Source organism: Saccostrea echinata, unplaced genomic scaffold, assembly GCF_033153115.1.
Source record: "Saccostrea echinata isolate AGI-Se365-2 ecotype Australia unplaced genomic scaffold, CSIRO_AGI_Sech_v1 ptg000001l, whole genome shotgun sequence".
NCBI lineage: Eukaryota > Metazoa > Mollusca > Bivalvia > Ostreida > Ostreidae > Saccostrea > Saccostrea echinata.
Window position 1 is genome coordinate 37,340,612 of NW_026889750.1, and position 13,581 is coordinate 37,354,192.

A 13,581-nucleotide genomic window follows, 5' to 3' on the forward strand; every position below is an offset into this window, starting at 1 on the left:
TACTGAATTTTTGTTTTGATGAACTTTATGGAGCTATGCATTTTGAATATGCATGTATTAATCAAATTTTTAATGATGTACATCATAAGTATAGTTGATATTTTTTTGTAATTTCATTATTAATTTAATTATCTTATTATTAAATTGAATATCTCTTTACCTAAGCTGTGGAATTAGTTATTCTTTGATTTTCTTTAGTTCATTTTTTGGAGTAATTGTCTTTACGGCTTTAAATATTCCTTGAAAGCAAAGTAAGCCTGGAGGCTCAATGAAAGAAAATGGAACCCTTATTTGAGCATCCTTTAGGATTTTCCGAATTAGCCGTAAGGCTACGAGGGTTTTAATACCCTCCCATTTGTTTTTCTTTCGCAAATATTTGTCTGTTATCCCACCGCTGAGACAAACATGTAAAAGTATGTAACTTATTATCATGGAGTATGCTATAAATTGACTCGAAATGTATGGTCAATCGCATCATCTCGGGCCTTTCCGTCAGAGGACGGAAAAACAACCTCGAATGTATTAACATCACCGGATGTTAAAAATTTATACAACTTGTAGAGTCGCTTCCTTTTTATTAAAACATTGGAAATACAGAGTTAAAAGTCACTCCTGCATTATATTTTAGGTAATATCTTTACATTCAATAAAGTTGAGCTCCAAACTCTACAGATAAGAGGTCATTTATTTCAAAGTTTAATATGTTGACGGTGCGACCCTTCGGGCGAGCGCATTGTTCACTTCATTCGTTAAGATCCGCCTCTTCAAACCGCACGACACATTTGGAACGTCTAGACTGTGACGTCACATGACGTCATATGTTAGCTGCATTTCCATAAACAAAGTTTAAAAAGTGCACTGATTTTAACAAAGAACGATTAATCTATTATCTGTATGCAATATCCATTAAATCAAGATGAGTTTATTTTGTGTGAATTTTTAGTTGTTGTTTCCGCGCGAACGAAGTTCGCAGCGAAAACAAGAAGTGATGCATTGTGGGTCCAGAATTACTGCGGAAAAAAATTCTATTGAATGGAATGTGAATTAGTCCGAATTTTCTCTTCGCCCAGGCGTTGTCGTTAGAGCTCGCGCCGCTCGCTATAAAAGGGGGGGGGGGGGGTTGTCATGGACGTTCGAAGTTGTTTTTCCGCTTGTCGAAAGGTCCGAGAAGTTTCGATTGGTGGTAAGGTATCGCCTTGTGTACAAAATTCCAGCAGATGTGACTTTTCAATTAGCAAGACTATACATGTACATGTGTGTACATTGTAACTACAGTGTGTTCTTGTATATCATAACATAGATATTTTGATAACTTTATGAGTCCATAGGTAACCTGAAAACACGTTGTAGGAATTGTAAAATTTATATATGAGAAGATAAAGTACTTAAAAATATTTACTTGGGAAATATTTACGTGTACTGAATATTTTCTCCTTTATTTCTTATAAAAACGAATTACCGTTATCATTCCACTTAGACACAGATTTTTTTTAAAATAACCATCTGTTTGAAATATGTCTTAAGAAGAGAGCTCTTCCATTAAATTAATATACTATATGATGAATTGTATCATACATGTACAATATTTTATATACTTTAACCCATTTTTTGCAAATAATTTATACAGATATAAATGACTTTCTTTCTGTGTTAATGCAGGATTTAACGTATCGATTCTTACATAACTCGCTTTCCTCGTTACGTATTACATAGTTTTGTATTTTTTTCTGAAATGTGGCAATCGTTTCATTCGGCACTAACAAAGAAAGAAAGGAATTATTTGTTTAAATAAAGAGGGGGAAATCCAGAATACATCAGATAGTGACCTATCGACCATCTGGTACAAAGAGATTGATACACTACGATGGAAATTATCTTACATAATTAACACAACTACATGTATATTACCTTTTACTATCTATTTTTCCCAACTCACCTTTATAAAATACATGTATTCAAGGTTTTTCCCAACACACACATTTATTGATTCAAAATAAGAAAACAACATTAGTTTCCCTCTGATATATATTAATATTATTTATTGTATAGGTCACCGCTGCACTGTGGCAACGCACTTTGAAAAAATTACGCACTTTGAAAAAATTTTTCAAAGTGCGTTAATTTTGGGACAAAATCAACGCACTTTGAAAAACATTTTCAAAGTGCGTTGAATTTGGGACCAAATCAACGCACTTTGAAAAAATTTTTCAAAGTGCGTGTTAAGAGTGTACATAATAATTTTTTACCATGTACACACTTAACGCACTTTGAAAAAATATGTATAAAACAAAAATTTTGGACTTTAATTTTAGTAATAGACAACATTATTATCCCTTGCAACGTTTGAGGGGATATAGTAACGCGATTGTGTGTGTTAGTTTTTCCTGTGCGAAACGGGATCGATGTCAAATGCTGCCTTGATTTATAGAATATGCTCAACTCTTTATCATTCCTACCCAGATATATGTATTTACATAACTCTTACCTCTAGGGGACATATTTGAAGAAAAAAATAGAACATTCCAAATACAGTGAAAAGCACTGTATAAGGAAGTCTTTAGTAAATCGAAGTTTAGTTCTTTTAAAACTGAAAGTCTATTTATATTCATTTTCAGGACAATAAAATAATTAATTAATTGTCTGCTAAACGATGTGCATCTGATACCACATCTGATAATCTCTCTGTAAACATGGCACATATTTGACTTACACGATTTAGTTTATTTGGTAAAAGATAACAGTTCATAAGGTCATGAGAACATCAATATTTTGAAATTGAAAACATTTTTCACATGAAAAAAAAAATTAATGTGGAAGTGTTGGTGCAGGAAAGAGTTTCTCCCTATAGGCATATTGCCCTCCTACCCTCCCTGGAAAAAATGTTCGTAATGATTTGACTTTCAACAGAATTCAAATGTATCTTGAATTTAATTAAGCAATCCCATTTTTGACCAATCAGTGTATTACCAATAGAAATCTAGCATGATCAGACAATCACTCAGATAGAACCTGAGTACATTCTTGAATAGTCTGCAATCTGTGAAGGACTCGTAAATAAATATGTTGCCTTGTAGACAGAGGGTTCTATCTTTAAAATGATCATGTTTTAATGACAGAATGAGTCCAGTGTATGGACAATGTAGAAAGACAAATACAGGCGATTACTCGAACTCAGTGCTAATCTTTGAACAATTCAGAGAGTTCCGAATGTCAACATGGCTTGTAAATTTGAACGAATTTTAAAAACATAAAGTCCGTGATCCAATGCTCACTAGTAATACCCCCAATCTGATTAAGGACAGATGATACAAATTTTTTTTTTTCTTTGGAGGAGACTTAATATTATGTCACAGTTTTAGAAAAGTGGATAATTCTTCGAATTTTTTCTCCTTAAACTTGGAGAATGAAATACCTTCCTTAGCAACCTTCCTTCCCTGGTAAAATTGTTTAATCTTCATTAATATACCCTCTCGGTTGCCTCCCCCCCCCCCACGTTTGTCAAATAACGGTAATATCAGGGTAGTGCAGTGTTTGAGTTAAAAAATTGGTATTAAATTTTTGCTTGTCAAGTTTTTTTTTTCAGGTAAGTTGATTTTTTTTCCTCGGGTTGCCCCCCCCCCCCCTCAAAAACTGTGCTACGTCTCTGTTTAAGGGTGTACTTTAGTTCACCAGTCATTACAAAAATAATGTGCAATTAAATTTCAACTCTAAATGTTTAAACAAGTTGTGAACACCTCTAAAATCGACATAACTACAAAATACTTGGCAATTTTTCAGAAAGACCCAGTGTATGTGTGTGGGGGGAGGGGGTTGTACATTTTAAATATTTCTAGTTTTTTTTTTTTTTTTTTTTTTTACAGAGTCTGCAAATTTTTTGTGAAGTGTTTATTTTTTTATATCTTGATTCATTGTTTATTAATATCAAATAGTTCGACGGGTATGCTCGAGGAAAATATGCAAGAAATACAACTCGGATCTTTTTTCAGGTAACCGTGTCGGGTTTCGTATTTAGTATCTCGTATATCATGTTTTGTTCCTGTATGTCGTCTGCAGTCAAACGTAAGAATTGTTTATAATTTTTGGCTAATTGTTCCTTTATAATTTATCATGAAGGAAACCTAGGTAATCTCACAATCAATTAATGATTATTTTTATTTTTGACCTAAAAATTTGCAGTTATCATTTAGAGACAAAAGAAAGCTAGAGCATTTAAATATATATGCACTCGCACAGTATCCTCTCTACTGAGGAAACGTCATAAGAAATAGTATTCTGTATTACCCTTTTGTTTCCAAAGTTATCTCAAAGACATTGCATCAAAATTCTCTTCAAAAAATCCCTATAATACATCCCAATTTAGGCACTTAGCATTGTTTTTTTCAAATTATAGGAGCAGAAAGAAAGGGGGCTGGAACCCTCCCCCCCCCCCATACTATTCAAAATCACGTGTAAAAGAGCTATTCCAAAAAGAGGGGGGCACATCCCCTCTCCCGGTCGCTATGTCCCTGTTGATCTGATCATATCTGTAATGCTCTAGTTACACTGTAAAGCGAGAAGTATAAAAATGTTTACAAAATACAATGTATTTAATATGAAATTCAAAACAATCATACACTTCGAGTTCTTAAGACAAATTTCACATTTCCCGTTGTCGGCGTAACGCTCATTTTTCTCACTTTGTCCTTTGTAAGTTACCTGTTAATATTTTTTAATCTCCAAACGCTATAGGACAATTGTGATCAGTACCTGTATTGTCAGAGTATGGGGCAACATGAAAACACGATGAACATATTCATACAGATTTTATTTCTAAGATATTGCCCCCATAAAGTTTGTAATGTTATATAGGCCTAGGGAAAACGTGCCTTACGCCGGTTGACCCCGGGTTGACCCTGCAAAGGGGAATAACTTTTGTAAATGTGAAAGTCGTCTTTTCCCCGACTGAAAGATAGTTGATGTATAGGGTGTCCAAGAATATGTGATATAATTTCATAATTTTGTAAAACATAATGTACATGTGTATTGAATTAAAAAAATGCTTTATAAGGATCGCATATACCTGTACTGTCAAATGAAATTTCATTCTCATAATTTGTCAGATATATATTAAAAAGAAAACATTAAAACGAGCTAACTTTGTGAAATGCAAAGTTTTTTACATGATGTCCTCATAATGACATTTCACACTGTATCTGGATAATGATTCTGTCTAGACATTGCACAAAAATCATTGACTTAAGACAAAAGGGCATCTCAGAAGCAATCTTTTAGATTTTCATCGGTATTATACTTTTTCATAAATACTTTAAAGAATTAGATTTGGGTTTAGTAACTGTAACCTAACATTTGGTTTGATAATTACAGTTTCAAAAAGAGGGTACTGTATCTCGCTCTTTTGATAAAACCATTTTGATTGAAATGTAATTTTAAGCATATCTTTAAGGAGGGTTGTCCCAAAATTACGTAGACTGAACTTATATCTTTGACAGAAATTAATGTATTTTTAATGAAATCTTCTAGATGGATAAAGTGTGCTGTTGGCATACATATTACGAAGTTTGAACATGATTTGTTGAAAGCTATTCGAGTTATAAGCTTTGAAGTTATACTGTATTACCGTTTTCTAGCATCCGGAGAAATCTCCGACCTCAGAAAGATATATATCAACGGTTCAAATTTTTGGTGGAAATACACTAATTTCCAGAGTATTTTTTTAAATAAAATTAATCGTTAATATTTAAGATATAAAAGTGACACATCTCAATCATAATGACATGATAAAACATTGAATTAGATATATGAACAGAAATATGTGCTTGTTACCTGTATGAAATAATGATAGTTTGAAAACCTTTATATGTTTCTCTGTGTTTTTCGTCCACCTTCTTTAATGGAGTTACACAGAGTCACTTTTTCTGTAGAATGTTTTGTTGCTAAAATCGTATTTATTAAATCGTATGAGACATATATCAAAGAATTTGTTCAAGGCACGTGTTTCTGAAACTTATTTCAAATGGAATTATCATACATTTTGGGACACCTTGTACGATACAAAAATTCACAATTGAATAGGAAATCGTATTCGATCTAAAATCTCTCTCTCTCTCTCTCTCTCTCATAATAATCATTAACAATGTACAATCAATGATGTATAATATGAATATTAACAAACACGTCTTCCGTTACCTTCATACAAATACAATCGTTTAAACATTAATAGAGAGATAAACTTAAAGACAAAACTTGAAGAGAGAGGGGATGATTTAAGGATAATGTTGCTAACCTTGTTTATATCGTCATTGAACAACACTGCGGTGGCTAAAGTCGACTTAAGGTAGTCCGATCCTCAGGTCTTAAAAATCAGAATTTAGGTATTTCAAAGTACTCACAAAATGTCTATGAATTCTCAGAAAAATGGGTATTTACCCATGATATTTTTTCAAAGTTCTTTATTTAAGTTAATCATAGCCGTTTTGGAGTTTATTTGCAAAATTTATTGATTTATAAGTATAGATTATATAGGGAAAAATATCAATTGACAAATCCCAAATATATTTTCAGGAACTGAGGAAATGCGAATCAAAGTACTCACCAGGCATTTTCTAATTAGGAATCGATCAACAAATATATTTTACGATAAAAATTATAGGTATCCAGGCATTTGAAGAAAATTGCATGTTTTTCATACTTATTCGGCATTTCATTACTTCTATTTAATGCAATTATTATTTTTAAAAATAGTGTAAAATGTTTGTACTATCATTGTAAGACATCACAGACCCCATTTAATTTCATACAATGCTAGTAAACATTGGTCTCTAGGGCTAGATTAAAGAAATTTTGATTTCTATAAAAATGCATTTAATTTTGTACTTCAAAGGGTACAAATGTCAAATTTTTACAAGACTGTATTTTAGTCTACAAAGACTCTTGAATCATACTGAGAGGCATAAAATGAAAATTGTTATAAAAAAAAAATCAATTTTAAGCTTAATTTGAATATTAATTGTAAGAGTTATTCTTCCTAGCTAAGGAGCGGATAACCTTAAGAACTGTTATAACGATCTCTTCAGAAAACAAAAAAATAGCTACAATAGGAATGTCATGTAGCTAATTGTATGTTTTTAAATCGAATTATTAATATAGTTTGTTTTATTTTAACTAAAGGGACCAGTAAAATACATTAAACATAATGAAAAGAAAATACCACCATTTACTTGACGAAGAAGAATATGATACAATCATGAAGCTAGTCCTCGGTACTTTTAGGATAAAATGCAAAGACAGAACCAGGAGGCAGAAAAATGCAGCTCTCAAATATTGGCGAAACAAGAACAGTTTCTCTGTAGAAGACGGGGAATTAAGATTTGATGGGAAAAGGGTTTTACACAAATCTAAACTTAACTCAGTTGTTAAGAAAGCTTTTGATTCAGCAAGTGGTTGTGGAGCAAGACCACTTTATGTAAACTTGAGCAAAGAATATAGTGCTGTGTCCGAGAGGAAAATTCTCCGAGAGTATAACAAATCAAAGAGGTACCAAAAGTTTTTCCCAAACTTCAGTAATAGACCACTAAACAAGCCTATCACAGCAGATCGTGTAAATGAGAGATGGCAAATAGATCTGATTGACCTGAAGAACGATGTTATTAAAAGTAATTGTCAAACATATCGCTACATATTATCCATTTTAGACGTTTTCTCTCGGTTTTTGATTTTAAGACCATTAAAGCGAAAAACAAGCAGACAAATTGCCATTGAATTGGAGAGAGTATTTTCGGAGCATGGAAAGCCTTCGATTTTACAGTGTGATCAAGGTACTGAATTTAAGGGAAGATTTGAAAGAATGTTACATAGAAACAAAATTAAGTTGATCAGAAGCCGACCTTACCACCCGCAATCCCAAGGAAAGTGCGAACGTAGTCATCGTGTTGTCCGAAACAAAATCGCTTTCTTGAAGACAAAAAGACGTGGATTTAATTGGGCAGCTGAGCTACACAAAGTTCAGTTCGCAATTAATGAAAACCCGAAGGAAGTCTTAGGCTATTTGACGCCATCTGAGGTTTACACCTCCCGTCAAAATAAAGACCTGCTCGAAAAAGTTCGCAAGGCATCAGAAAGATGTAACAGGCGAAAACAACGGCGTGAGCTCAGGCAAGGAGGAGGAGTTTCCATCTATAAGAAAGGAGAACATATTTTTTTCAGATACCCATTCTCATCTCGCGTTCCAAGAAGGAGATATATTTTCAAAGGAAAAGTGATGCAAAGAAAATTAAATTCGAACCAGTACAAAGTTAGTTATGGAAATCAGGATGGGAACAAAGAAGAATGTTGGGTTGATGTTTCGAACATCACAAGCCTTACAAAAGAAAAAGAAGAAAAAAGAAGAAAAAAGAAATGCAGAAATGCAATGACAAGGAAAAAATATTACATTGTTAAGACCCAATATGATAAGATGAAAGAATTGGACATATTTCGAGACAATACCATCAAAGTTCTGGAAAATCCTACTGACTGTAGCAACTGCCAGTTCTCTTCAGTTGCTCATCAGCTTTTTCGTTTAGGTGTGTTTAGATCAGCACAGCAACTCAGACTGGAAGCAGTTCAACACATCGAAAATTGGCCTGAGCATTACCACGGGTTTTTAGATGAACCATTTGACACTTACACTGAAAAAATGAAAAGTCCATGGGAATATGGGGATCATTTGACTCTTATTGCGCTTGCACGTGAATACAATGTTCAATTTGTTATTATCTCGAGTGCTGGGTTAGACCATACTGTTATCGTTTCAAATGATAACCATATTGAAACCAACCGACAAACCTTAACTTTAGGACATTTTCCTGAACATCATTATGTCAGTATTGATATTGAGAAGGAAACCCTTTGTCAAATAATTGAAGAAAGTAGTTGTGTAGCTGAAAATGTAGATGATGAAGCAAATAATTTTGAAGAAGAGTTCCCAGAAGAGAACGATGAACACAACAGAGAAGAAGAGTTGCAAAACGTAGATGAAGTCCCATCTGACGATGTGGAAAGACTTTCTGGAAGTCTGTGGTCAGAACAGGAGGATATACCAACAACAGAATGGGGGATGCAAGAAAAATTTTTGCACGAAGATGTGTCAGGTAATGCTGGAAGAGATATCGAGGTTAGGACAGTAACAGAAAAAGAGTCACCTGCAGGAAGAGATACCGAAGTTGGGCCAGTAACAGAAAGACAGTCACTTGCAGGAAGAGATACCGAAGTTGGCCCAGTAACAGAAAGACAGTCACTTGCAGGAAGAGATATTGAGGTTGGGCCAGTAACAGAAAGACAGTCACTTGCAGGAAGAGATACCGAGGTTGGCCCAGTAACAGAAAGACAGTCACTTGCAGGAAGAGATACCGAGGTTGGCCCAGTAACAGAAAGACAGTCACTTGCAGGAAGAGATACCGAGGTTGGCCCAGTAACAGAAAGACAGTCACTTGCAGGAAGAGATACCGAGGTTGGGCCAGTAACAGAAAGACAGTCACTTGCAGGAAGAGATACCGAGGTTGGGCCAGTAACAGAAAGAGGGTCACTAGAAGAATTTCACGAAGATGTGTACTGTAATACTGGAGGAGCGACTGAGGACGGACGATTTATACAAGGAGAGGTTGAGAATGTTCATACCGACGAAAATTATGGTCTTCCTATTGAAATATGGACATCAATTCTACAATATTTAACAAATGAAGATCCGAGTACAAGGTATTATCTAATGCGGGTTTGCAGATTATTTTGCAATATTATCAAAGCAATTCCTTTGCCAGAGATTTATATCTCACCCGACATAATCCAAAGTGTCCCCTGTCAAATAAGCGTTAGAAGACTTATCAGAATAGCTGGGCGTAATAGCGGACTTATTCTTCAAATAAAAAACTCTATCAGAAATCCACGATGGGCAAACGCCTGGGTTCATTTGCGAGAGAAAGAACATCGGTGGTTTTCCATCGTGTATGTCTGGTGGAGAAACTGGAGAGTTTAGGTTTCACGTTTTAGATTAGAGAGGCTTCGTTAACAAACGTGTACTTATACATGTACGTTTACAATACAAGTTAAAACAAGCAAGTTCAAAGAATTGTGCTTTTGGTGTCGTAGTCGAATGGGATGCCATTATTTACACAGGCACTTGGGTATGCCCCCCTTTCCATTTTTTTCTTCTTAAATCTGGAGCCGAGTCACCTTTTTTTCTATTTTTGTATTCTATAATATGCATTATATTTTATCGATAATGTTACCCTTTTGTCTCTATAAAATGTTTTTAAATATATTGTTTTAGACCGATACATATAAAGAGAGAAGGCTTGCAACTCTTTTCTCGTTGTCTGCCTCACCTCGCTTAAACTTGTCCTGATTATTTATCTAAAGCATAAGGAAACATGGAATCTGCATACATCAATTAATTTGTTACACATTCTTCTTCCTTTTCATATTTGTTCAACTGGGGGATATTAAGTACGACTCCACGTAAAAATCATGCAGGGGCTGACACATGAGGGGTTTCAGATTTTTTTCAGACTTTGCATGTTGGTAGAGTATGCCAAGACACTTTAAAAAATAAAATAAATTTTCATCAATTCAGTGTCTGGTTTCCATGGCAACAGTAAAACTGTTTTTGGTCAAATATGGCTGAAATTTCCTCTTTAAAAAGGCAAAAACATCAATATTTATGATGAAATAAAAAGAAAATCAGAAAACAAATCACAGTTATGTTTATTTCTCAATGAAATACAACTCAGCTAGTTACTTTTCAGAATCAATCAAAATATTTCAATGTCCAGTAAAATGTTCTAATGTTTAGCTGAAAAGGGGAGATAATCCGTATTTCCAAAAATAGTAAAATATCACATTCTGGGGTATTTTCAACTATCAAAAAATTTAAAAACCCCACAGCCAAACTAAAAGGCAATGCTATTTTTATAGAGATTATACCCAATTTCAAATAAAATAATAAAAACATTTTTGTGCAAATTATTCTTAATTTCCTAAAACATTTGATTGGTTATTCACAAAAAATAGCATTTTCACTTTTTTGTCACAGTCCAGTTTATGCTGTATATTTATACATTTAAAAACAATAAATTGAAGTTTTAAAACAGTTTCTTTATATTTCCAAAATAAAATGCAATACAATTTCTTACTTTTTATGATCAGTCAAAATATTTCCAGGTCTAGTAAGATATTCCAAAGTTTAAGTGAAAAAGGGGAGATAATCCATATTTCCAAAAACAGTAAAATATCACATTTTTGGGGTATTTTCAGCTATGAAAAAATTTAAAAACCCTACAGCCAAACTAAAAGGTAATGCTATTTTCATAGACATCATACCCATTAGCAAATAAAATAATAAAAACATTTTTGTGCAATTAATTATTAATCTCCTAAAACATTTGATGGGTTTCACACAAAAAAATAGCATTTTCACTTTTTAGGTCACCTGAGTCACTCAGGTGACCTATTGCTATCTGTTTTCGTCCGTCGTCGTCCGTCGTGCGTCGTGCGTCGTGTGTTAACATTTGAACATTTTCAGCTTTTTCTCTGAAACCGCTGAACCAATTTCAACCAATTTTAGCATATGGCATCTATGTGTGAAGGGGAACAAAATTTGTGAATATTATGGTCCCTGGCCCCCTGGGGCCTGAGGGGTGGGGCTAAAACCACCAAAATTAATGCAATCTTTAAAAATCTTCTTCTTTACTCCTGGACATCAAGCAGTCAAACTGTTTGCATGATTGTAATAAGCATTGAGCCCTCTACCAAAATTGTGAAATTCATGGCCCCAGGGTCAGGGGTTCTGGTGCTAGGGTGGGGTTATATAGATCATATAGTGAAAGTGCATTATTTCTTTGAAAATCTTCTTCTCTACTCCTGGGTATTATTGAAACAAATTAAATACATAGTTATGTTAAGCAAGAGTGACTCTACCAAAATTGTGAAATTCATAGCCCCAGGGTCAGGGGTTCTGGTGCTAGGGGGAGGGGGGGGGTGCTATATAGATCATATAGTGAAAGTGCATTATTTCTTTGAAAATCTTCTTCTCTACTCCTGGGTATTATTGGAACAAATTGAATACATAGTTATGATAAGCAAGGGTGACTCTACCAAAATTGTGAAATTCATGGCCCCAGGGTTAGGGGTTCTGGTGCTAGGGTGGGGTTATATAGATCATATAGTGAACATGCATTATTTCTTTGAAAATCTTGTTCTCTACTCCTGGGTATTATTGAAACAAATTAAATACATAGTTATGATAAGCAAGGGTGACTCTACCAAAATTGTGAAATTCATGGCCCCAGGGTCAGGGGTTCTGTTGCTAGGTGGGGAGGGGGGGGGTCTATATAGATCATATAGTGAAAGTGCATTATTTCTTTGAAAATCTTCTTCTCTACTCCTTGGCATTATTTAAACAAATTAAATACATAATTATGTTAAGCAAGAGTGACTCTACCGAAATTGTGAAATTCATGGCCCCAGGGTAAAGGTTTCTGGTGCGGGGGGGGGGGGGGGGGGGGGGCTATATAGATCATATAGTGAAAGTGCATTATTTCTTTGAAAATCTTCTTCTCTACTCCTGGGTATTATTGAATCAAATTGAATACATAGTTATGATAAGCAAGGGTGACTCTACCAAAATTGTGAAATTCATGGCCCCAGGGTCAGGGGTTCTGGTGCTAGGGCGGGGCTATATAGATCATATAGTGAAAGTGCATTATTTCTTTGAAAATCTTCTTCTCTACTCCTGGGTATTATTGAAACAAATTAAATACATAGTTATGATAAGCAAGGGGACTCTACCAAAATTGTGAAATTCATGGCCCCAGGGTTAGGGGTTCTGGTGCTAGGGTGGGGCTATATAGATCATATACTGAAAGTGCATTATTTCTTTGAAAATCTTCTTCTCTTCTCCTGGGTATAATTGAAACTAATTAAATACATAGTTATGATATTAGGAAGGGTGAATCTTCCAAAATAGTGATTTTCATGACCCTTGGATCAGGGGTTCTGATGTTAGGGCCCGGGCTCTATTTATTATATAGTGAAAATGCATTAATGCTTTAAAAATCTTCTTCTCTGCTCCTGGGTATTTTTGAAACAAACTAAGTACATTGTTATGATAAGCAATGATGCCTCTTCCAAAATTGTGAAATTCATGGCCCCAGGGACAGGGGTTCTGGTTCTAGGGTGGGGCTATTATAGATCCTATAGTGAAGGTGAATGTTTTCTTTGAAAATCTTCTTCTCTGCCCCTGGGTACTATTTAAACAAACTAAATACATTGTTATGATACACAAGGATGCCTCTTCCAAAATTGTGAATTTCATGGCCCCAGGGTCAAGGGTTCTAGTGAAAAGGTTTTTTGGGGGGGGGGGGGCTCTATTGATTATATAGTGAAAAAGCACAATTTCTTTGAAAATATTCTTTTCTGCTTCTGGTTAAAAAGCAAAGAAGCTAAGTATATAGTTATGATGAGCAAGAGTGCTTCTTCCAGAGTAGTGAATTGCATGACCCAGGTCAGATGTGCTGGTGTAAGGGTGGGGCTCTTGATAATATAGTGAAA